We start from the raw sequence: 27,062 nt of genomic DNA, 5'->3' as shown, positions 1-27,062 counted from the left end.
ACAAGCTAAAAGAAATTACAAATTAGAGTTACAGAAGTCAGTTATTATTTTCTTAAAGCAAATTTCCTATTCTTTAGGAATTGGTGAGAGAAAAGTTTCTTGCTAACTAATTAAGATGTGTCTAGTTGGAGTTTGCAGCTTTGATTAATTTATTTTAAAAGTACTGACTAAAAAAATGGACTGATAATACCTCTCTACTGTGTGTTTGCTACTATCAGAGAATTATTCAGACACTTTTAGAAAGCTATTTTGCATGTCATTTAGCTATTTGTATGGAGATTATAGTTGTCCCCTGTGAACTGCTGTTTTACTTTGCTTTCCAATTTCAGTTACCTGTGGTCAACTGTGGTCTGAAAATATTAAATGTAAAATTTCAGAAATGAATAATGCATAAGTTTTAAACTGCCCACCATTCTGCATTGCATGATGAAATCTTGTGCCATCTGCCTCCTTCTGACCAGGGATCCCCAACTGACTACACTATCTGCTTCTGACACCCAACCATCAACATTATCACTGCTCTATGAGCCAGGATCACCCAAGGCAGAAGATCCTTCTGACTTCCTGTCAGGAGGTTAATAGTAGCCCAACACTGTGTCAGTTGCCTCACTTCATCTCATCACATGGGCATTTTATCATCTCACAAGAAGAAAGGTGGGTAGAGTACAATAAGACATTTTGAAAGAGAGAGACCCCATTCATGTAACTTATATTACACATATTGTTATGCTTGTTATATCTTATTGTTAGTTATTACTGCTAATCTCTTGCTGTGCCTAACATAAATTAAACTTTATCATAGTTAAATATGTATAGGAAAAACCAGTATATGCAGCGTTTGGGGCTTTCCAGCTGGCACTAGTGGTAAAGAACCTGCCTGCCAATGCAGGAGATGCAAGAGATGTTGGTTTGATCCTTGGGTCAGAAAGATTCCCTGGAGGAGGGCATGGCAACCCACTCCAGTATTCTTGTCTGGAGAATCCCATGGACAGAGGAGCCTGGTGGGCTACAGTTTATAAGGTCGCAAAGAGTCAGACACTACTGAAGTGACTTAGCATGCACACATGCAGGGTTTGATAGCATGTGTGGTTTCAGGCATCTACTGGGGGGCTTGGGATGCAGCCCCTGCAGACAGGGGGGCTACTACTGCATCTAACCAGTCCATGCTAAAGGAGATCAGTCCTGGGTGTTCACTGGAAGGACTGATGTTGAAGCTGAAACTCCAATACTTTGACCACCTGATGTGAAGAGCTGACTCATTTGAAAAGACCCTGATGCTGGGAAAGATTGAGGGCAGGAGAAGAAGGGACGACAGAGGGTGCGATGGTTGGATGGCATCACCAACTCAGTGGACATGGGTTTGGGTGGGCTCCGGGAGTTGATGATGGACAGGGAGGCCTGGCGTGCTGCGGTTCATGGGGTCGCAAAGAGTCAGACACGACTGAGCAACTGAACTGAACTGAAGTGAACTGCATTCACACTTGAGGAGGTCAGTTGTAGTCTGAGTGAGAAACAAAGTTTAAATCAGAATTGATGAGAAAGAGCAGAGAAGGGAGAAAAGGCAATCAGGGCACGATGAACCTTGTTCATACTTCTTTGGTTCTGGGCTTTTTTTTTTTTTTTTAATAAGCTGATTCATTGGCAGCTGTCGGAGAGGGCAGTCTGGGCACTATCCTTGAGCAGGCTGATTAGTGGAGTCAATGTAAAGCATTTTTAGTTGTTTGTGGTTGCCCCCTTGAAATTTGAGCTGAGGAGCATGCGAGGGCAGTCTTCCTCTGAGTGGCGTCACCTGGAGCCCCCACCGGTGCCTCCACCTGGCTTAGGGCTGATCTGCGCCAATCCCTCCTTGAGTGACTCTCAGTACTGTTCTCTCCTCTACCTGCTCCATGATGGGGAGGTCTGAGAAGAGGCTCCTGGAAGTTTCTCCACTTAGAGAAACGTGAGGCGAATGTTAAAAGGCTAATAGGACAGGGTAAAAATGGAGTGGTAGGATAGGCCATTGTTTTAGAGAGGTGAGGAACATGACGGGCCAACAGAAGGCCGCGTGCACCAGTGAGAGGGGACACCAGGGTTTGGTCCTTTGGAGTACCGGGAAGGCAGAGCGAAAGCTGCAAATGCCACAGGGGTCAATGCAGAGAGGACTCTGAGGACCTTATCAACATATTAAGATTGTGTCCTGGGGGCAACAAGTGGGCATCAGAGATCTTTAAGCAGGTGTCTGGCATGAGTAGGTTGGTGTTTCAGGATGTCTCCTCTGGCTGGAGGGAGAGCTGGAGTCTGGAACCAGAACCCAGAAGTGGGCCATGCAGGAGATACCAGGTGTGTGTGTGTGGGGGGGGGCTGTTTCTGTCTGCATCAGGGACTGCCTGATATCTCATATTACTTTCACCTTTAAATATATATACAGTTTCGGGTAATTTGAAAAATCATAACCTCAAACTTCAGAAATCAGTCTTGTGAGAACTGGGGCTGAATTATTCTCAACTGCCTATTCACTCAAATATCTCAAACTTTGTTTACATTTTAAGTTTGGTATTTGAAAAATTCATTTTGCTGTTTTAAGGCAATTATTCCTAAGCCCCTCAAAAATTTAGCAATGATTTGTCACTTAGAGAATCCAAAGAGAACCTTAGAGAACATCCTAAATAAATGTTTCAAAGTTCTTGTGTTTGATACCAAAAGCTGTGTTTCCAAGGATACAAGAAATCCTAGGGTCTCCTTTGCTGCATTCTTCATCCAGAAGCTGTGTTTTGTTTGAAGCAGAGTTAGAAGGTTTCATAAAGCCTTTTTAGCACAAATTCTCTTTTATGTGAATTGCTGCAACATGTTTTAACTGGCCTTCCTATCAGAAGTCCTGCCCCACTTCCATCCAACAATCTCTATGGTTTGAGCAGTCTGATTTTCTACTTGAAATACTTCAAAATCTTGCCATGGACTTTAGGGGAAAGTCTTTATTATTGCCCATGTGGTTTTTAATGGCATGAGTGCAGTGTACTTCTCTTTCCACATCCTTTACCATAAAAGCCACTTACATTTTATTTTTCTAGCCATACCTATGATACCTCCTAACATCTTACCAAATATTGCATGATGTTTTTGTCTCTAGACATTTCCAAATATTCCTCCCTCAATCTCAAAAATAAAACCTAAAAATTATTTTGTCTCTCCTCTCTATGCTCAACCTCACAATCAACCATACACAGAAAACTATTTCTCTGGTAGCTTTTCTTACTAGTATTTAGTGAAAGCCCAAAGAAGTGGGCTGTGTTCTTGAATGATAACACAATGCGAAGACTAGATGTATTCTGTCTGGGGAAAAACCATATCTGACTGTAGAAATAGGTCCTGGAGGGAGCAAAGAAAAGACATTCCATTTGCAATACCAGTTATGTGAAACATTCAGAAGACTCTTGCCAAGACACTGTGTACACAATGATGAGATCCCAAGTCAGCCAAGCTGGCAGGTGAGGCAATGATTCCCGCAGGCTCCCAGACCAAGGCCTACAGTTCACTCTAGGGCAAATGAAGGTATGGCTGCTGTTACCACAGAGAGCTACATCAACAGACTAGGAAAATGAGAACTTGAGATGCCGATGTATCCTAAACGCTATCTCATTTCCAATAACCTGTGCCCCTGCATCCTGGTTCTTCTATCAATGAAAAGTGAAAGTGAAAGTCGCTCAGCTGTGTCTGACTCTTTGCAACCCCATGGACTATACAGTCCATGGAATTCTCTAGGCAAGAATACTAGAGTGGGTATCCTTTCCCGTCTCCCAGGGAGCTTCCCAACCCAGGGATCGAACCCAGGTCTCCCTCATTGCAGGCGGATTCTTTACCAGCTGAGCCACAAGGGAAGCCCTTATATCAATAAATGGTACCTATTTAGTTAGGCTCAGCTTCTTAATTAATGGGATTAATAACACTTCTCAGATTTAGATACCGTGAGGATTAACTTAGGTATTAATATAACATTTGCACAGTCCTTGGCCTAAATTATCACAAAATTTTATGGATCTCTGTTGCTACCACATCTTTACAGGATTTTATATTTTCCCAGCATTCAAGGCAGGTATGTAATGCACGAGTATTAGAAGCACAAAGATCCCCCTCTCTTATTCTTTGCTTACTGTCTTTTGACACAGGTATCAGAAGGCAAGTGGTATCTCAACTAAGAAAACTTTTCTGATCTTCCTGGTGACATTTACCATTTTCTTCCTAGTGTGGTCACGTAACCCCATAGATAATTTTGTCTGTATGTGCTGAGTGCAATGTAAGGCACTTAAAGGCAGGGCCTATGTCTAATTTTGTTTCTTTATTTTTGTCATATAATACAGTACTAGGCAGGCAGTGCTCTGTAAATGTGTCCTGAATACATACAATTAGCTAACAATGCATCTAGTGAAAGGACATGTGTATTCTTAAACAGAAGAGCATTTTATATGCTATCATTAAGGTGGCAGCTGTCCACAGCAGGGTCTTGAGGAATCTCTCTAATGATTTCTTCTGACTCTGTGCTCATAGCCCTGAAACTCCCACAGCCAGGGCCACAGACCACATCTCACCAATCACAGGGTTTGCCCATCCCTGTGCTCATACCAATCATGCTTCCAGAAAACTGAAGGAGAAAGGTTAAAAAATCACAGATTAACAGAGTATCAGAGGGCATTTTCTTTGCCCTGGCCAGTTCTGAAGCTGAGTTTCAGCTAAGGCAGGGTCTTCCACCTAACATTTGTGACCAACTTCTCAACATATCCCTCAGTGGATTTTGTGGCAGACCATCCAGATCTGCCAGCAGGATTAAAGGACTTATTCTCCCAGCTCCTAAGAGTTCTGCCAGCAGACAATATCTCAATTATACAGAGCAGCCTTTTCCATACTCATACCCTGTTCCCAGGGCAGTTTATATACCATTAGCAGCTGAGGCCAGGACGTAGTGGTGTGGACACTTCTCCCACCATGGGACACTTACAAAGGATCACCCAAGACTCAGAAGTCCTTCGGCATCACCTGGGGCCTTTGTTGACACTGCATCACAGTCCAAGTTCTCTCTCTGCCCAACACCTTTCCTCTCATAGGCTATATGGATTCTGGTGTCTAGGATGAGGCTGGGGAAATGGTACAATGTGAAAATACAGATAAGTCTCTCTAAGAAATTAGCCATCTGCAGGAGCCTCCACAGAAACAGCCTTTATTACAGGGTGATTTTCAGACCGACAGTGTTAAGAAAGAGGAAACAACCCTCTAAGCTGTAATCATCACAAAACAAGCTGTGATTTTGGAAACTGACACATGGAAAGGTGTTATATGTTAGAAACTACTATCCGGAAACTGCTGCCCAGAATGGAATGACAACAAAGAAGAGTCTGGTGGGAGAAAAGCTCTTTAGACACAGTTTGATTCCTGCAGAAAATTGCATGGCTGCCAGGTCCAGCCAGATAAAGCTCATTATCGGTGTTTAACTTTTGGATGCTAGTATCTGTCCCCTGGTCTCCTCTGTAGTCACACCCTAAAGAAAAGGTACCTGTTCAGATCACCAGTCTCACCTTATAGGAGAGATAAATATGAGATATCATAAATATATGGTAACTTTATGAAGTTAAAGTAGACTTCAGAATACAAATTTTATGTAACAAGTAAATTTTCTCTTTGGACTTCATAAAAAATGTGTGGTCTCCATGCTATGTTTGAAGCATTGAGAAAGCACCTGGTTCATACCAGAAACTTAACAATTACACCGGCAATAGAATCCCTTCCAAAATCTTTAAGTGGAATGGTTTCAGTAGATTAAAAGTCAAAGCGTTGAAAAAGATATACCAAGCAACACTAATAATAAATTAGCTGCAGTAGGTATATTAATATCAATGTCAGCTTAGAACTTAGAAAGTTAACAGAAATAAGAGGTATATTACATAGTGACAAGAGTCAATTCACCAGAAAGACATAATATTTTCAAATGTGTGTGCCCTTCTTAAGAGTGCTTCAAAATACATGAAGCAGAAGCTGACAGAACTGAAAGGCAAAATGGATAGATCAGATTCACAATTTGAGTTGCAGAGTTTTGAAATTTTATTTTCTAAATAATCGACACTGCAAGTGAGGGAAAAATCAGCGAGAGGTAAAAGGCACACCCTTAACATACTTGAATTTAATTGAAACTTACAGACCATTGTACCCAACAAGAGCAGACTACACAGTCTTTCTCAGTTCAAATGGAACACTTAACCAGGAGTCATCCTGCATCATGAAACAAACAAAAAATTTTTGAAGAACTGAAATCTTATAAATTTTGTTCTCTAAGTTTACTGTGAATAATGAAATAAATAATATAAAGTTAACTGAAAAAAAAAATAGAATTTTTTGGAAAGTAAACAGCACACTTCTAAATAATCCAGGGACCAAAGAGGAAGTCTCAAGGAAAATCAGAAAATATTTTGTCAGAACAAAAATGAAAATTAAAAATAGCAAAATTTGCTAAAATAGTACTTTAGAAGAAAGTTTATAGTGTTAAAAGTTAATATTTAGTTTGCTAGGGCTATTGTAACAAACTAGCACAAACTGAGGGTTAAACAAGAGACATTCATTGTCAGTGTTGCAGGCTTTCCTTTTGGATATAGGAAGTCAACAAGTTCTCAGGGTTGGTTCCTCCTGAGGGCTGTGAGGGAGGGATCTGTTCCCGGCTTCACTCCTTGTCTAGTAGATGGGTATTTTTGTGTTCATAACAATGCTCTCCCTGTATGCAGGTATATATCCAAACTTCCCTTCCATCAGGACAGCACCATATTGACTTAGAGACCCCATCCTATTCCAGAATGAGTTCATCCTGCCTCAACTAATTACATCTGCAAAGACTATTTCCAAATAAGGTCACATTCTGAGATACCAGGGGTTAGAATTTTAGTATATGAAAATTGGGGGAACACATTTCAACTCATGTCAGCTTGTATTATAAAAGAGGAGTTCAAATCAACAACTTAAATTTCTATATAAAGAAATGAAAAAAAGAAAAATGAAAGAGGAAGGAAGGCAATCATATAGATAAGAGCAAAAGTCAATTAAATGAAAAACAGTGACAACAGAGAAAAATAATGAGACCAAACTCTTATTTTGGCAAAGATAAATAAAACTGATATACCTGTAGCCAGACTCACAAAGCAAAAAAGAGAATATGCAAATTACCATCATCAGCAATGAGAAAGGATATCACTAGAGACCTCACAATACATTATAAAGGATAGTAAGAAACAGGTAAAGAATCCGCCTGCAATGCAAGAGACAGAAGCTGTGGGTTTGACCCTTGGGTCAGGAATATACCCTGGAGGAGGAGATGGCCACCACTCCAGAATTCTCACCTGAATAATCCCATGGACAGAGGAGCCTGGTGGGCTACAGTCCATGGGATCTCAAAAGAGTTGGACATGACTGAGTAACTAAGCACAAGAAAATATTATGACTAATTCTAAGCACATAAATTCAACAATTTAAACAAAACGGAGTAATTCTTTGAAAGTCACGAACTACCCAAACTCACTAAGGATAAACAGATACCCTGAATAGAACTGTACCTACTGGAAAAATTGAACTCATAGTACAAAAAAAACCCCAAAAAACCCTAAAAGGAAAACTCCAGGCTCAGATGGCTTCATTAGCATAGAAGAAAAGGCAAAGTCTACAAGACTGGTAAGAAAGGTCCACTAGGGTGGGAGACCCATTTTATTAATTGGTCCCCCCACCCATGGTTATTCAATCAGGATCTGCCCTATTGGAGCTGCAGGATCTGCCCTATTGGAGCTGCAGGCTCCAATAATGACTGACCCCTGGTGTGCTAAAGGGTTCTCTGCTTACCCAGAGAACCAAGTCTCCCTTTCTAGACCATTCTCCATACGTGAGGACCTTAGAATTCCTTTTTCAAGTGATCCTGAACTTGCTACCAAGGCCTACATGGGTGTCATTCTAATTATACCCTTATGTTCAAGAGCTGTTGTCAGAAAGTATAGATTGAACTTGGACAAGCTCAGAAGATTCCACACAGTTGCAGGAGAACACTGTGGGGCAATGGGAGGCGGGGGTGACAGGAGGGGAAGGTGGGCTCCAGGTGGGGCCAGAGTCTGGGGGAAGGATTCTCTCCCTGCATTACCATGTTCTAGCAGGGAGTTTCAGAATTCTAAATTTGAATGTGAATATCATAAAGGTATATTTGCAGGGAGGATGATAAAATACACATATTCAGGCATTTGTTAACTTGATGTCTAACCATTTACTATCTAGACATATCCCATCTGTACTCTTACTCTGAGCCCTGGAGTGTTAGCACTGGGTGGAGTGGGGGGACTCCATTTACATTTGTTTAAATTACAAGCACCCAGAATAATGACTGGCACAGGTTGGGCAGTCAATTATAATTTTGTATTAATGAATGTGTAGATGAACGAATGAGTTTAATCCTCATAACGTTCCTGGAAAGATCTAGCTAAGAAGAAAGTGATGGTGCTCCGTCCTTGACATGATAATGGATAGAGGATAACTTGAGAAGAAAATCTTTTAGGAGATTAGACATAAGCAGATGCTGATATCTGCTCTGATGACCTGTAAGCACATCTCTGATGAGTGTCCTGATCCCTAGTGGGCTGGCACATCCTCTGTTTCAAGAGCACTCATCTTACTCATCTTGTTGGAACTCATTAAATCTCTGCCCAACCACGAGATGATGTGGCAGTGACTCAGATGGCTTCCCTGTCCCCGAAGACCACTCATAATCTGTCATATTTGTCTAGGAGGGCTTGTTTCTCAGAAGAAACTTTGGTTCAAGAAAGGTATCTGAACTTTTAAGAATCTCAGCTTTGAAATAACTGATGGTACTGAGAATATAGTGTGGGAAACTATAGTAGCACAACATGTTTGCCCCCTACTGACACTCTATTTACTCAACTTGAATTGAACTGAAACAGAATATTAAAAAATTTCCAAGGTAGTTATGTTCCTGTAACACAAAGTCATGGCTATTACTCAACTTCACAATGAATTATTTTCAGCCATTCTTTTTATCAGGGGCAAATACAGCAAACAAGCGATTTAATTTTTAAAAGAACACTGCAGCAATTAAACTTTTCCTAACAAATACCACATGAGTAAAACAGACGGACAGAAAGTAATCTATTAACTGTTTGCCATTCAAATGGCTCACTGAGCCTCCAGTAATCATATGCTATAAATAGGATGTTTATATCACATGCAAATTTAGTGCCTAGAAAAGCATTGATGGTAAACCTTCACACAGCTCATTGGCTTAGAGTCTTTAATGATTGAGCCACAAGGGGGCAATTACTTCACCAATAACCCATTTATCTTGTCTGCAAATCCCTCTTTGCTTCTATTAATTCTATTATTAAATAAATGGCAATACCCACAATTTCTTTAAAAATACAACTAACCTTTAAATAGAGAAGAGTAAGATAAAACATATTTCTAAATAAATAAATATATTTGATTGTTTTCATTGCTTCTGAGTTGTCAATCTGTCTCTAACATAAGCAGACACAAGATATTGAATCTTGACAAAAGTACTTAACACATATATTTACTCCAATGCACACAGCACAGAGATTTAAAACTGTTAATATTGATTATTTGACTAGTTAAGGACTTTTGCCTCAATTAGACATGTTTACTAAGGAAAACTGCAAAACTTATTTGAATTTTAAATCCATTACTGTGACCATTCTACCATCAGCATGGAGATATGAGGAACACAATTCACATGATGTTAAATATTGTAGTAAACTAGTATACTTGGACTAAAGTCACTGGAAAAAAGAAAGAAAAATTCTTATAAAATTAACTTTTCATATTTAAATGTGAACAGGAGCATAATGAATGAATGAGTTAATAATTTTCATAAGGTGATTGTCATCCAGAGTTTGGTCTTTAGCTCACTGTGTGCTTTCTGTGTATGTTATTATTGCCATAGTGTTTACCCTTAACAGACCTGAGACATATCTCTAATTTTTTCCTCCTAATGTTAACTCCTTCTGTGTGTTCTGCTTCCTCATCTTTAAGTATGTCTCCTGCATTTTAAGTTTATGTTATTATCATTTTTATCTCTGATATTTCTTCCTCTCCACAGTCTTTCTATTATTACATCTACTTGGAAAATAACAGAAATAATAAAACATTTTTCCTTTTTATCATTAATTAATTCTTTTTTTCCAGCTCTAAGTGTGGTCTTTTTTTCTTCTACATTGTTTTCTCTGTTTTTTGAATTTTATTTCTGTCCATACTAAATGTCTTCCTAAATACTTTGCCATCTTTGGTTCTTAGCAACATACATTAAACTATTTGGAAACTCACCTTATGTTTTCCAGGGGATGATGGTGATGGTGGAGCAGGAGCACTTATCATCAGGTGCACTTCATTATAAACTGACCAGGCAGAGGCTGGGCCACTGACATGTGGGACCTCTGAAAGTCAATGGCAATAGGTCTTGGAGATTTTTTATCTTGAGCAGGCTTCTTACCCCAGAGAGGAATACCAGTATGTTATATAAAGCGGATTTACAGGTTTGGGAGTTGAACAGGGATAGGGAGCTGGGGGCTCCCTTTTTAACAGGCAAATAGCTGCTTAATCTCTTGCTTTCAATCCGAGACTATCACTCCTAACCTTCTTCGTGCCTCACGTTCTGAAGGCACAATCTTTTTAAACTTAAGATCTTGACAGAGTCAACATCCAGTCTTCTTCCATGGAGAGGGAAAGGCAAGTCACCCAGCTTTGTAGGAAAGATGGGAAGGTCCACATTTCTTACTGCTGCTTAATCAAACTTTCAACTAAGTTCATTGTTTTTACTGACATCTGGCTCCCCCTACTTCAGAAGTACCTGATGCAACAAGATTGTCTGCATTTGGAGATAGGATGAGGCTGTGGCAGGAGTGAGTTTGCTTCTTTTGGTCTTCATAGCCTAGCCATCACCTCAGCGCCATCACCACCAGCTCAAATTGTATTTAGCCGTCCCTGTTCCATCAATTAAGGTGCTTGTTATTTATCCTCCATTTTCTCTGTCCCTCTCCCCTTTCCCTTACTTTGTGATTTTCTTTTATTTTGATAGGTTATAAAACCATCAAAAAGAATGACAGCAATACTTGGTGATGTGCTACTTCCTAAATATCTTCCACTGAAGGCAATGGCCAGGAGTCAGAAAAAACGAAAACCAGGAAGGTGTCTTAGTGTGTTCAGGCTGCTATTACAAGTACCAGAAACTGGGTGGCTTCTAAACAATGGAACGTTCTCACAGTTCTGGAGGCCTGATGCCCAGGATCAGGGAGTCAGCATGCTCAGGTTCCGGTGAAGGCCCGCTTCTGGCTGCCAGTTTCTTGTGTCGTCACTGGGCAGAAGGGTCTCGGGAGCCCTGTGGCCACTCAGGAGGGCTCCGCCCTCATTACCCAGGCACCTCCCAAAGGCCCTGCCTCCTAATACCGTCGTCCAGCCTTGGGAATTTTAACACCTAAAACTGGGGGTGCATAAATATTCAGGCCTAAGCAGAAGGGTAGTGGATTGTATGGTCTGATGGCATGTGCATTGAAAGATATTTTTCTGTGGGTCTTGGAGAAAAGTAAAGAGAGAGCACTAAGCATTAAGGATGCCATTGAACCTTCCCCAAGAGCCTGTGGTACTCAGGTTGTAAGAGAGAAAAGTAGGTACCATTCAAAGGGGTCCCAAATAAACAAGCTCCATGGAGCAGGTTGGGTGCCAGTGAATCTGACAGACTAAGGAGATCTCAAAGAACAGGTTTGAGAAGATAAGGACTTTTGCTGATGTCAGATAGACTATTCCAGAAAGCATGATAGAAAGGTTTGGGAACTTGGTAAAGAGTGGAAATTTGTTGGAACTTGCTTGACGGTCCAGTGGCTAAGACTCTACGCTTCCAATGCAGGGGGCCCACGTTCAGGGAACTAGATCCTACATGCCAGATCTAAGAGTTCTCATGCTACAGTTAAAAGATCCCACAGGCTGCAACTGAGATCCAGTCCAGCCAACTAACTAACTAAATAAATAAAAATATTTTTTAAAAAAGAGTTGGAATTTGTTAGGTTACGGACATACAGAGCCCTATGAGGAAATGTCCCAGTGTTAAAGGATGACCTGGGTGGTTGAAAGGTGATAGGTATTTAAGGATGAAAGGATTTATCCTGGTGGCAGAGAGAAACGTAAATGATTAGTTCTAACTGCAGCATTCGTCTCAGGCCCGGTCTCTTGTCTGCTGCAATTGGTGGGACAGGTGATGTGGCTATAAGGACTGAGCCATGAACAGCAGGCTCTGGCTGGGGTGGGGAAGCCCAATGTGTTCAGGTGCACACTGGGCTCCAGGGGCCTCCTTTTATGCCCTGAAGTAAGTGCTGTGGTTTCCCCAAGCTCACTGCAAACTCTGAGGCCCTTCATCCACTCAACTGTGACCTGGATCTGCCACTGATGATATTCACAACCCCAGAGAGCAGGCCTGGGCCTCATTTCCTTAGTCCACAAAAGGAGGACATTGGCCTACTTGCATGCTTCTCAAACTTATCCACCATACATCTCCTGGAGAAGCCTGTGAAGGTGGCCTGAATAAACTTAGCACTGATGACATTTTACATACTCAATGTGAAGTTTAAATGGGAAATAATATTAGCCCATGCAGTATAATCATTTCCTGACATTTAATTGGGTTTTGTCTTTTCTGCCATTGAGAGCCATTAGGCCAATGTAGAGCTCTGTGTACTGTTTCCTGTACACTCTTCTGTTTCAGGGAAGTTGCCAGATCCTTAACATTCCTACCCCACAGCTTTTTGTCAGAGTATAACAGAGACACTGATGAATGTTAACCATCCCACCTACCTATGAAAGTCTGAACTCCCAGAGCAGTCCCTCATAGGTGTGGGTTTGGATAATATAAAGCGAAAGAGACATGAGAGACGGGGTATTTCCCTCCAGTCTGGGAGGACTGGGTTTGGGGCCCGTGCATAGTACAGCTTTGGGGCCCCAGTCTAGAGCCCAAAAGAGTGCGTGGTGCCCATCAAAGGCTTTACCCGAGGTCTGTGGGCTCCAGTATCAAGGAGATTCATTCCCATGTCTGAGTTTAGCTCTGTGTCAACATGTTTGATGGTTTTGAGAGACTCCAGATCCCAAGATAAAACAGTCCTTATCCCATTTGGGAGACTTTGTAGAGGGCTCCATGATTTTCTTTTTAAACAAACAGAAGTTTAATAACATATATAACTCCCATACACATGGGAGATACTTGAGTAACTCTCTTGGATTCCTGTATGATCCCAGAGGCATCAGTTGTTGCTCAAATCCACTTTAGTGCCAGCCATGCAGGAAATTTGGAGTCATATTTAGACCGAAGACCTTGGTAAACTCTCTAGGCCTCCTTTGCCTCCTTGGAGAAGTGAGAAGGTGGGTCTACCTGATTTTCATGGTCCCATCCAGCTTTAAAATGAAATGTGATGTTTTTAAACATCCTACTCTGATCCCTGGAGAAGGAAATGGCAACCAACTCCAGTATTCTTGCCTGGCAAATCCCATGGACAGAGGAGCCCGGTGGACTACAGTCCAGGGGGTCGCAAAGAGTCAGACGCGATTGACTGACTGAGCACTCTGAACCTACCCTGAAAATTCCCCCCTAAGCCCTCTGCCTGCCACCCGTTAAACCAAGGCCACACTCTGATTAGTACCAGTGGTTCCCCTAAACCAAGGCCACTCTGATGAGCACCAGCAGTTTCACTAAGCCACTGCCCTCCAAGGAAGCAAAGTATGTTTCTTTGCCAGCCTTTTTTCATGTTCCTGTGTACTGGAGTGCTAGAGGGTTCATTCTGAGCATTAAAATTAGGAAATGTTGAGTAATCTCTTTGTTCTTCCTCCTAGGTAAGCCAACTTCAAAAGCACAACAAATACAGCATGAAACACAATGTAAAGAACAAACATTATTTAAGCCTATGGAGCTCAGCAGCATTTTGAAATATCAGAAGAAAAACTAAGACTTTCACAAAATGCAAGAAATCAAAATTAATAAGTTTTAGTAAACAATAAATTAAAAATTTTTTTTTTCTCAAGCAAAAACCTTAATAGAAATTCAATCTTTGGTGTACTTCAAAATAAATAGTTGTCCAATCCTTAAGAGTAACTGCAGACTTCCTTGGTGGCTCAGTGGTTAAGAATCCGCCTGCCAATGCAGGGCACACGGGTTCGATCCCTGGTCCTGGAAGATTTCACATGCCACAGAGCAACTAAGCCCGTGAACCACAGCTACTGAAGCCCATGTGCCAGAGCCCATGCTCTGCAACAAGAAATGCCAATGCAACAAGAAGCTCAAGCACCACAACTAGAGAGTAACTGCAACTACAGAAAGCCCGCCACGCAACAAGGAAGATCCGGCACAGCCAAACAAATAAATTAATTAAAAACAATAAACAGAGTAACTGCATGTATACTTTTGAAGAGAGTAAAGGGAGAGTGTGGGTGACATGACCTTCATCCTTTCCCAGCTCCCTCTCTACTGCCTTTCCCTTGTAAACCAGAGATCCAGCAGTCACTGACCCAAAGCAATTAAGTGAACTCTTCATGCATCCTTAAGCCAGCGGAAACTCCTAAAAACATGAGTTTCCTCTATTAACACTAGTATGTGGTGAAGCTGGGACCTGAGCCCCATGTTGACATTAACATTGCAAACATCATATTATTATGAAAGGGTAAGCAATAGATCTAGTCAAGATTACATAGATTATAGATTAATGGATTAATGGTTAAGGTTTTGGATTCAGAGACCTGGATTCATATTTCAGCTTTGTTATATATTAAAAGAGGTTTCTTAGTATCACGTAGCTTTCATGATTACATAGATCTTGCTTGTCACCAAACCACATAGCTGGATCCAATTTATCTAGGCCAAGTTCTAAAGCTTTACACTAGTACTTCAGTGTGTGAGGAACCTGTAAAATGCAGATCCTCGTGAAGTAGGTCTGGGGAGGGGCTTGCGTTCCTGAATTTCTGACTAGGCCTCAGGTGACATAGTTGCTGTTGGTCCATGCACCACACTTTGAGTAGCAAGTCTTCCCACTGTACCACCACCTAGAAAGTAATACACATCTGTAGAAACTTTTCAAATGCATGTTGAAAAGAAAATGCTTTCCCATATAATTTCAATAGAAACATCCATTTACTCTTTATAATTTGCAAAATAAACAATTCTATGCTAAGTAAAAGTCTAAATATTATGGGGGTTTTAAGGCAGAAAAGATTACATCCCAGGTACTAGACAGCATAACAAAAGAGAGGCACGCTGCATATGTGTGGATAGATGAGAAGACATGGGTAGGTAAAAATGAAGAGGCCATCACAGCAGCTGATAAAATAAAAACAAGCATCTTTACGGTACTGCTTGCCAGACTTTTGTTCTAAACCTATACATATTAACTAATCTTACTCTGAAATTCATTCTATAAGCGAAATACTTTTATTACCTAATTTTATGGATATAATTGGCATAACTGGGGCACAGAGAGGTTAAGTGATTGTACTTTCCCAAGGTCACAGAGCTAGTAAATACAGGAGCTGGAATTTGAAAGTAAGCAGACAGGGTTCAGAGTGTGGGTTCTCAACTGCTCCACTGTACTATTTCATTGGATGGAAAACATGGGATGCTCATGAGGAACAGAATAACTCACCTAGGAGAACATGAAGGGTCCATAAACTACAGAGAATGGGTGGGAAAGGAGCCACAGAGCAGTCAGACGTTAGTGGAAAAAAGCTAAGAAATTTGGACTGAACTCAGTAGGTTAAAAAGTCATTAATGCTGAGCTCTGACACTGGCCCATTTATAAATTCCATCAGAATCTCCCTAAAAGGTGATAACAAATACGATTTTAAAATGAAATAGTAAAATAGCACATTGGCAGTCAGAATTTTAATATACTGATCAACAGAGACATTGATTTCAACAAACTCATGTTTAATTCCCTACCCTTCCATTTAGTGATTGTCAACCATTAAATAGATGGAACATTGACGCTATTAAACAGCATGAGCATCTGTATCTTTTTTATGCTCTAATGACTATTGCAACCACAAACACGTGCACACACAGATTCCCATGTGTGGTGGATGAGGCAGGAGATAAAGTATTGTCCATCACTCTGAAGAAAATGCCAAAGCCGGAATTCCTAGTGACACTAAGTGGTCCCCAGCCTGACACACAGGAAGCTGAGGAAACGACGTTTAGTATGATTGTTGGATGGCTCTTTGAACAAAAAGTGGCTAATAGCTGGGGCTGCTATTGTTAATGCGAGTATTCTTGCAGCCTGGAGAAAAATGGGACTGCTCGTCTCATTCTGTCCCTTGTCTTTGTGTCACTGACTTTAAAAGAAGTCGGAGCAGAGGTTTTATCTCCAGCATTCTCCCCTGAGATCTCTTCCTTGTCATCTCAACTGACATCTGGCCCTTTTGACCCTTCCACTAAGAAGCCTGAGGGAGGACTTGAGTCAAGCAAAACAGTTTAGAGACTCTGGGTCTATATTGACTCAGAGGTGCTTCCTTCCTTCTTATTTCACACCTGGTGCCCCCCAGGATGCGCTTAAGGTGGGAGGGGGAGTACAAAGAATACACAGCACAAGGAGGAAACCCACCCCCTCCCAAGTACTGCAACTGCCCTCACTCTAGACTGCCAGCTAGCTGGCAAACTCGATTCTCTGATTTTCCTTCCTTCTTGTATCCTCTGAATGGCATGGAACACTATCCAGATATAAACTTGAACGTGCTTCAGCTGTGATATGTCTCCTCCTGACTGCAGTCTCGGACTATCCTGGGTAAATACCACATCCCCCTCAACTAGGCTTCAGGACTCCAACACTGACACCATTTTGGGGTTAGACTTCCATGATTTCTACCTCCTCCATCATTATACAGTGAGTAACTTTATAATACTACTACTGGATTGAATCTTTCTATTTTCAGGCAGTGTGTTAACAGCTTTAAAGCCATGATACTATTCAAGTCTCAGAATAAAGTAACTATTATTATTTCTATTTTACAGATGAGAAAACTCGAGCACTGTGTTAAATGAGTAAGGTTGTCTACTACTATTATAATGATTAAACAATGATTTTATAGCACTGTGATGCCATCTGGTCAAATACACTAAGAAATTACATTTCAATGTGCAAGATACATCAATGAATAGATAATGCTTTTTAAAAGCTCTAAAGGAAATATACACAGGATAGCATGATTATAGCAGGGAAGAGGATCTGATTCAATCAGTGGGTTTGCAGTGGGGGGAAGAGTGGGAGTTGCTGCTCCCTTAGGAGTGTTCGGAAAAGTTCAGGAGCAGTTTGGTTGTCCTCCTAACCGGGAGAACACTGGCACTTAGTCTGTAGGGCCAAGGATGCTACATCCTGTAGTATTTGGGCAATATTTCACAACAGAAAATTCTCTTATCCAAAACACCATATTGTTTAATTATACAATGCAAAATTAAAATGTGGGGCCTCCTGTTCAAAAGTTATTAAAAATTTCAAGACGGCAATGGCAGAACATTAAACCAAGCACAGAGCTTTTTTCTAAGCATGGATGTCTGTACAGGTCACAGGTTCACATAGCTGGCCATAGCTCTGACCCAGAGAATGCACTGAAAGTGACAGTGTCCTTCTAGGTCTAGCTGCACTGAGACCCAGCAGCTTGCATCGATTATATAATGGACTTTTATAAGAAATTATTCGATGTACTAACTATATATAAAAACATTTTGTGAAATGCTATGTATACTTAAATTCAACTATCATTTTACTTAATTGCACTTAAACCTATAAATCAAAAGAGTGGGAACTTCCAGTTCAAGATGGCAAAGAGGCATGCTCATCTCCTCCTGCAAGAGCACCAAAATTGCAACTAGCTGTTGAACAACCATTGACAGGAGGATGCTGGAGCCCTCCAAAAAAAAATACCCCATATCCAAAGACAAAGAAGAAGCTGCAGCAAGACAGTAGCGGGTGTAATGATGATAAATTCAAATCCCATACCTACCAGGTGGGTGACCCACAGACTGGAGAACAGTAATAACAAAGAAGTCCTTGCACTATTGTGAAGGTTCTGAACCCCATGTCAGGCTTCCCAGCCTGGAGATCCAATAAAGGAACTGTGAATCCCCAGGGAATCTGGCCTTGAGGGCCAGTGGGATTTGATTATAGGACTTTTACAGGACTGAGAGAAACAGAGACTCCAGTCTTGGAGGACAAAAACAAAAATTTTGTGTACACCAATACCCAGGGGAGAGGACCAGTGACCCCACAGGAGACAGAAACAAAACTACCTGCTAGTCTTGGAGGGCCTCCTGTGAAGGCATGGGTCGCCAGCGGCTCATCATAGGGACGAGGGCACTGGAAAGACCCCCTTGGAGTAAACCTTCTTGGAGTTCCCCAGTAACCCTACCATAGAGCCCTAGGTAGAGCTCCTTAAATTAAATTGAAGAAAGTAGGCAAAACCACTAGACCATTCAGGTATGACCTAAATCAAATCCTTTACAATTATACAGTGGAAGTGACACATAGACTAAAGGGATTAGATCTGATAGAATGCCTGAAGAAGTATGGGTGGAGGTTTCTGACATTGTACAGGAGGCAGTGATCAAGACCATCCCCAAGAAAAAAAAATGGAAAAAGGCAAAATGGTTGTCCGAGGAGGCCTTACAAATAGCTGAGAAAAGAAAAGATGAGAAAGGCAAAGGAGAAGAGGAAAGATATACCCATTTGAATGAAGAGTTCCAAAGAATCAAAAGGAGAGATAAGAAAGCCTTCCTCAGTGATCAATGCAAAGAAATAGAGGAAAACAATAGAATGGGAAAGACTAGAGATCTCTTCAAGAAAATTAGAGATACCAAGGGAACATTTCATGCAAAGATGGGCACAATAAAGGACAGAAATGGTATGGACCTAACAGAAGCAGAAGATATTAAGAAGAGGTGGCAAGAACACACAGAAGAACTGTACAAAAAAGGTCTTCATGACCCAGATAACCATGATGGTGTGATTATTCACCTAGAGCCAGATATCCTGGAATGTGAAGTCAAGTGGGCCTTAGGAAGCATCACTACGAACAAAGCTAGTGGAGGTGATGGAATTCCAGTTAAGCTATTTCAAATCCTGAAAGATGAAGCTGTGAAAGTGCTGCACTCAATATGCCAGCAAATTAGGAAAACTCAGCAGTGGCCACAGGACTGGAAAAGGTCCGTTTTCATTCCAACTCCTAAGAAAGGCAATGCCAAAGAATGTTCAAACTACCACACAATTGTACTCATCTCCCACACTAGTAAAGTAATGCTCAAAATTCTCCAAGCCAGGCTTCAACAGTACGTGAACTGTGAACTTCCAGATGTTCAAGCTGGTTTTAGAAAAGGCAGAGGAACCAGAGATCAAATTGCCAACATTTGTTGGATCATTGAAAAAGCAAGAGAGTTCCCGAAAAACATCTTATTTCTGCTTTACTGACTACGCCAAAGCCTTTCACTGTGTCAGTCACAACAAACTGTGGAAAATTCTTCAAGAAATGGGAATACCAGATCACCTGACCTGCTTCTTGAGAAATCTGTATGCAGGTCAGGAAGCAACAGTTAGAACCGGACATGGAACAACAGACTGGTTCCAAATTGGGAAAGGAGTACGTCGAGGCTGTATATTGTCACCCTGCTTATTTAACTTATATGCAGAGTACGCCATGGGAAATGCTGGGCTGGATGAAGCAAAGCTGTAATCAAGATTGCCGGGAGAAATATCAATAACCTCAGACGTGCAGATGACACCACCCTTATGGCAGAAAGTGAAGAGGAACTAAAGAGCCTCTTGATGAAAATGAAGGAGGAGAGTGAAAAAATTGGCTTACAACTCAACATTGAGAAAACTAAGATCATGGCATGTGGTCCCATCACCTCATGGCAAATAGATGGGGAAACAGTGGAAACAGTGAGAGACTTTATTTTTGGGGACTCCAAAATCACTGCAGATGGTGACTGCAGCCATGAAATTAAAAGACACTTGCTCCTTGGAAGAAAAGCTATGACTAATCTAGACAGCATATTAAAAAACAGAGACATTACTTTGCCAACAAAGATCCATCTAGTCAAAGCTATGGTTTTTCCAGTAGTCATGTATGGATGTGAGAGTTGGATATAAACAAAGCTGAGCACCAAAGAATTCATGCTTTTGAACTGTGGTGTTGGAGAAGACTCTTGAGAGTCTCTTGGACTGCAAGGAGATCCAACCAGTCCATCCTAAAGGAAATCAGTCCTGAATATTCATTGGAAGGACTGATGCTGAAGCTGAAGCTCCAATACTTTGGCCACCTGATGTGAAGAACTGAATCATTGGAAAAGCCCCTAATGCTGGTAAAGATTGAAGGCAGAAGGCTAAGGGAACGAGAGAGGATGAGATGGTTGGATGGCATCACCGACTCAATGGACATGAGTTTGAGCACGCTCCGGGAGTTGCTGATGGACAGGGAAGCCTGGCGTGCTGCAGTCCATGAGGTCTGAAAGAGTCAGACACAACTGAGTGAGTGATGTGCTGAACTGAGAGCCCTAGACCCAGGGCTAGTTCACCTCAGGCCAAACAACTACCAAGGAGGGAGTTCAATCCCACCCATCAGCAGATAATTGGATTAAAGCTTTACAGAGCAAGACCCAGTTTTTCCCATGGCCAGTCCCTCCCATCAGGAAGCTCACATAAGCCTCTTAGTCTCATTCATCAGTGGGCAGACAGAAGAAGCACAAAGAAGCCACAGTCTCACAGTGGTTCAAACAAAAACCATATTACACAAAGTTAACCATGGTGAAAAAGCAGAAAGTTATGTCCCAGATGAAGGGACAAGATAAAATCTCAGAAAAACAACTAAATGAAGTTGAGGTGGGCTATGTTGCAGAAGAATAATTCAGGATAATGCTAGTGAAGTTGATCCAGGATCTCGGGAAAAGAAAGGAGACAAAGATTGAGAAGATGCAAGAAATGTTTACCAAAGACTTAGAAGAACTAAAAAACAAACAGGCAGAGATGAATAATACACTAGAAGGAATCAACAGCAGAATAACTGAGGCAGAAGAATGAATAAATAACGTGGACAGAATGGTGGAAATCCCTGCTGCAGAACAGAATATAGCAAAAAGAATGAAAAGAAATGAAGACAGTCGAAGAGACCTTTGGGACAACATTAAATGCACCAACATTCATATTATAGTGGTCCCAGAAGGAGAAGAGAGAGAGAAAGGACCTGAGAAAATATTTGAAGAGATAATAGCTGAAAACTTCCTGAACACGGGAAAGGAAATAGTCAGCCAAGTCCAGGAAGCACAGAGAATCCCAGGAAGGATAAACCCAAGGAGGAACATACCGAGACACACAGTAATCAAACTGACAAAAATTAAAGTCAGAGATAAAATATTAAAAGCAACAAGGGAAAAATAACACTAATAGCATACAAGGGAACTCCCATCAGGCTAACAACTGATTTCTTAACAGAAACTCTGCAAGCCAGAAGGGAATGGCATGATATATTTAAAGTGATGAAAGGGAAGAACCTACAATGAAGAATACTCTATCCAGCAAGACTCTCCTTCAGATTTGATGGAGAAATCAAAAGCTTTCCAGACAAGCAAAAGTTAAGACATTTCAGCACCACCAAGCTAGCTTTACAACAAATGCTAAAGGAACTTCTCTAGGCTGAAACATAAGATAAGGAAAACACCTACAGAAAATAAACCCCCCCAAATTAAGAAAATGGTAATAGGACATACATATGAATAATCACCTTCAATGTAAATGGATTAAATGCACCAACCAAAAGACATAGACTGGCTGGGTGGATGAGAACATGTGCATGTATGCCCTTTCACTTACCACATCACTCTGCTTGACTCCCGCTAAATTGTATGTAATTATTTTATATTGTCAAGTTAATCATGTTCCCATTATGGCTTGCTATTGTAACTATCTTTTATTTTTAGTCTGGTTATTGATTGCGAAAACTGATAAACATCTTTTAAGTACTGTGATTGTGTAACTATTACTCAATACCATTGTATAATGGTTGGTCAACAGAAAAATCATAGAAACCTATATCACCAAAACTAGGATCTAAGAGAAAAACCTGTAGTCACTTTTTAAAATCCAGATGCATATCAGAATTATCTTGAAATTTTTTGAAAAATACAAATGCTCAGGTATTGCATTTTTCACCACAGCTCGATATGTTTCTAAAGAGCAGTCATGTTTAAAAACAAATGGACCATATGATGATCTTTTTTACCTAGTTTGTTTCACTTTTTCTATTTCATAGTAAGTGCTCCCATTCCATTTAGTTTATGTTCTCCAATTTCTCCATCTCTTCTTTTTTTTTTGATGCTCTTTCTCAAGCCTTTTCAATAGTAGAAGCTTTTGTATACATATACATATAAAAATACATATACATACTTTAGAAATCTTATGAATTTTTACCTAACTAAAATAATGATGACATTTTGATTCCACTTGTTTGACTTAGTATGAATAGAATACTAGATTTCTAATAAATAAACTGATATGCAACAAGCAACAAAGGTTTACTGTATAGCATAGGGAACTATAGTCAGTATCTTATAACCTATGATGGAAAATAATTCCAAAAACAATATATGCATATTTGTATAACTGAATCACCTTTCTGTGTACCCGAAACATTGTAAGTAATTATACTTCAATAAATTACTATACTTTTAAAAAAAAAGTGAGAAAAACTAGAAGGCATATTAGGAGAGACACTCTCTACTCTAATATGGCTCTCAGGAAAAGAGCCATAAAGGAAAGACTTGCCTGTGAGCAACAGCCTTGCTGATCTACTGGAGTTACTGAGAACAAGACAAGGAGGACTAACAGAACTCAAGCAAGGTCATGCTCTAGGTCTCTGGACTGTGCTAATGAGGCTATTCTGTTAGTCATGGCATACCACAAATTACCAGGTATGAAAGATTTATGGTATTAGAAATAAATGGAATTTAACAATTTTATTATGATGATTAATTATAGATGAGTGAAAATTATGTAAAAGGATTTATGGGAACAATTCAGGTTAGAATTTAAGTGGCCTGGTTCAAAAGGACAAACTATCATGCTAGAAAATTTGAGTTGGGCATAGGAGTGAAGGCTTTATTTTAGAAGATTTACATGAAGCTAGACAAAGAGGTCAAGAGAAAGGCAGAATTTGCTGGTTCAATTATGGAAATTCTGTCTCTTGCAGGTCCACCAGACACAACCACTATGCTCAAAACTGAGCAAACTGGACATGGAAATGGGGTGTAGATAGAGTCCCTCCACTTGACCTTTTTATAGATGGGCACAGGAGAATGCTGCTAAATTAGTTTGATAAATCTAGGCCAAGAAAAATAATACTTACGAAATGCCCTCTTGGTGGTCACAAAAGGCTACACAAGGGAAATATAGCAAAATGTATAAGAGAATTTCTGGAAGAGAAAATCATTACATAGGCTTTAGAAATTCACTGCAGACATTCGCTACTGATTTATCACAACTGAGTTTAAGGTATGTTATGTATATCTGGAATTTGGAAGCAGTGTAATTCCAAAGAGTAGGTAGATGCTAACATCTGGAAAGATATATGGAAAGCTATGGTATTAGAGTGAATAGGAAAAAAAAAACCACAGGAATTCCTGAGGTTCAGAAAAAATTACCTATGTTAATTGAACAACCTGAGGAAGATCAAAGTTAGAAACCAACACTGGAAAAAGAGAAATGTGAAGGAATTCAGATGGAAACACATTACTTTTTCCATCATTTACCCCCTTCTCCCCAAAACCCCAACATTTACTGAACATTTACTATGTTCTAAGGCAGTGGTAAGTGGAAGAATCAAGATGTATGGGATGTGATTCTTGCCTTTTATGACATAATAGCCTAGTGATCAGAGAGACAGAGCATTATAGATTCTAAATATGGCAGGAGAAGAGACCCAATTGATTCATGAATCTAGTATTTAGGAGCTGAGGGAAGAGAGTGAATGCCTCCGATGGATTCACAGAAAATGAGGCAACTGAGCTCATTGTGGGCATGTGAATCACAGTTTGCAGATGGGAAAAGACAGCTTAGTACATGAGAAAAAGGAGAGAATTATGACAAGTGATGATGAAATCAGCATTTCATCATCAACAGGAATTTATGTTACTTCTTCTGGAAGTTAAAAATCTCAACTAAGCAAAACAGTCTTTAACGTCCATTTCCCTCAGTTCTTCTATGACCCTTTTTCTTTTCAAATGTTTCTCTGAATCTCCTTCCAGGTATATGAGTTACCTTATTACTGTAACTCCTCCTGCTTTCAAAATGTACACTTGAGTCTCTTTTCCAATATCAGCCATATAACATTAGAATACCACGCCCCCCACTCCACAAATTCCTAGGGAGATGGACAGGGGTGGATTTTGGGTTGTAGTCATTTACACAAGGAAAAAGATAATTCTGATACATTAGAAGCTCAGCAGAAAAAGTTACAGTGGCTTCTAGCTGTTGGCTACCGCCCCCCCCCCCCTTTTTTAACATGCAGAACTTGAGTAAAAGAAAAAAATTTCAAAATAACCAGGTCTTTGGTCTAATTTCCATAACAATTTGGTTTGTTTTGGCAGAATTTGGAGCAACAAGGACTCTTAGCACAGCAACCTTAGAAAGAAAGCACACCTTGGTAATAAGACCTACCTGAGATGTTTATCTGAGCAAAGCTTTGCCATTAATCAAGGCTTCATAGACTGAATCTCTCTGTCTATTTAAAGTCTATGTTACCATTCCCCACATTTTGGCTTCTTTTTTGTACAGTCCCATGAAAGTTTTCATCCCTGGCCTACAATGATTTAAAGAGAGAGACACTTCTGCTTAATTTACACTAAGCCATTATGGAGATCAAGCTCCATTGTGGTCCAGCGGTTGGGATTCGGGGCTCTCTCTGCTGCGGCCTGGCTTTGATTGCTAGTCAGGGAAGCACATATTTGGGCTTCCCTGGTGGCTCAGCTGGTAAAGAATCCACTTGCAATGTAGGAGACCTGGGTTTGATCCCTGGGTTGGGAAGATCCCCTGGTGAAGGGATAGGCTACCCACTCCAGTATTCTGGCCTGGAGAATTCCATGGACTGTATAGTCCATGGGGTCACAAAGAGTCAGACATGAGTAAATGACTTTCACTTTCATTATGGAAGTTATTCTCCACAATCGCTGTATGACTTGGTATTTTCACTTCATAAGTGAGGAAATGATGCCCCTGCTGCTGCTGCTAAGTCACTTCAGTCATGTCCGACTCTGTGAGACCTCATAGACAGCAGCTCACCAGGCTCCCTCGTCCCTGGGATTGTCCAGGCAAGAATACTGGAGTGGATTGCCATTGCCTTCTCCAATGCATGAAAGTGAAAAGTGAAAGTGAAGTTGCTCAATTGTGTCTGACTCTTTGCGACCCCATGGACTGCAGCCCGCCAGGCTCCTCCAGGTTCCTCCATCCATGGGATTTTCCAGGCAAGAGTACTGGAGTGGGGTGCCATTGCCTTCTCCAATGATGCCCCTGGTGAGAAGTTATTTGACAGAATTTCTAGCTGATTCTGTTATAGAGGCAGCATTTAAACCCCTGTCCATATCCCTCCGAAGCCCATGCTCTTTTGAAAGATATATTCTCAGGGCAGCTCCAGGAGATAGCAAAGGACAGGGAAGCCTGGTGTGCTACAGTCCACGGGGTCACAGAGAGTCAGACACGACAGCTTCTTAAGGACCTTCTGAGATTTTTGGACTCTTTATCTCTCTATTGTTCGTTGCATTTATATTTCCTTTTCTGCTCAGTAATGACTACAGTAAATTTCTTAAAATGCTGTGTTGTATTGAAGGGAACAAAATGTGGAATAGTTTCCTGGACACTTCAGTTTATGCTGGACAGAAAGGAGTCCCAGAGCAGATAGTGGAAACAGGAATGAAGAAAGCTTGTGGGCAAATCCCAGTATGATGTTCCTCATAGTCAGTGGAGACTATTCTGTATTAATAAAATTTCTGTGAACAGAAAAAAGGGAGAAGATGGTCTTTTCCATTCTGACTGAACAGCTTTTACCAGGATATCTGGGTTTTAATCAGCATACCAACTTTTCCATAGCACATTGTCAAACTGTGGCTGAACAAGAGATGAAAACTTTTGATTGTTGACGTTGGGGAGACCATGAGTATGGCATATCAATATTAAAACAAAAAGAAGTGGAGGATGTTCAGGATGGAGGGCAGAATGAGAGAAAGTTTCCTTCCAATTGTTAAAATTTTGTTCTACAACTGATTGTCTAGATGCTTGAGAGTTGAGACAGATTTTGGCCATATAAATGCAGGATTTTCTAGTATAGGTATTTAAGTATGAAAGGGTGCAAATTCCTTTCCCTGGAGATGATGGGCATAGACTTGGCTGTTGAATGGGGTGGTGGGCATGGGACTGGGCTAACAAGCAACAGAGGTTTAATACGCTCCAGCTTCTATGAAATTGTAAAGATCTTGGTAGTCAAGGGCTCCAGTAGTTTTCAAACTGCATATGGAGGTACCTCGGTAGCTGCTTGTGAAGGAACTGAGAAACAAAGGCATTTGGGCAAAACTCTGGGCTTTCCATCTAGCCTTTAATCAGAGCCAGGTTTTCATATGCTTTCATACTTTGTTTTTTTCCAAGATTTTAATTAAACCAAGGATTATATGACTTAGAAAACTGTGAAAAGTACTTGTCTACAACATAACTTTGCCATAAACAAAACTTGGTTTTATGTTAGTCTGTTGAATTGCTATACCTACTAGTACATAGAAATTCCTATCAAGGTAGCAAATCATTCATTCATTCAACAAGTATATATTGGACATCTACTATATTCTAAGTACTCTTTTAGAGGCTGGCTTGAAAAAAATAATGGACAAGGTCTTTCCTCTCGTGAAACAGCCATTATAATGGAGGAGTCAAAAACAAATACGCTAGATAGTTTCAGAGAATGATAAGTGCAATAAAGGAAATGAAACTATCATT

The 27,062-nt window shown here is 40.6% G+C and overlaps 1 protein-coding gene across 4 annotated transcripts in view; it reads right to left on the bottom strand.

Moving 5' to 3' along the window:
- The window catches only part of STAC (SH3 and cysteine rich domain), a 354,063-nt gene that overhangs the window by 224,118 nt on the left and 102,883 nt on the right, over nt 1-27,062 (bottom strand). The window lies entirely within an intron of this gene.

Source organism: Odocoileus virginianus, chromosome 26 (genome assembly GCF_023699985.2).
Source record: "Odocoileus virginianus isolate 20LAN1187 ecotype Illinois chromosome 26, Ovbor_1.2, whole genome shotgun sequence".
NCBI lineage: Eukaryota > Metazoa > Chordata > Mammalia > Artiodactyla > Cervidae > Odocoileus > Odocoileus virginianus.
This window is presented reverse-complemented; position numbering and strand designations above follow the sequence as displayed.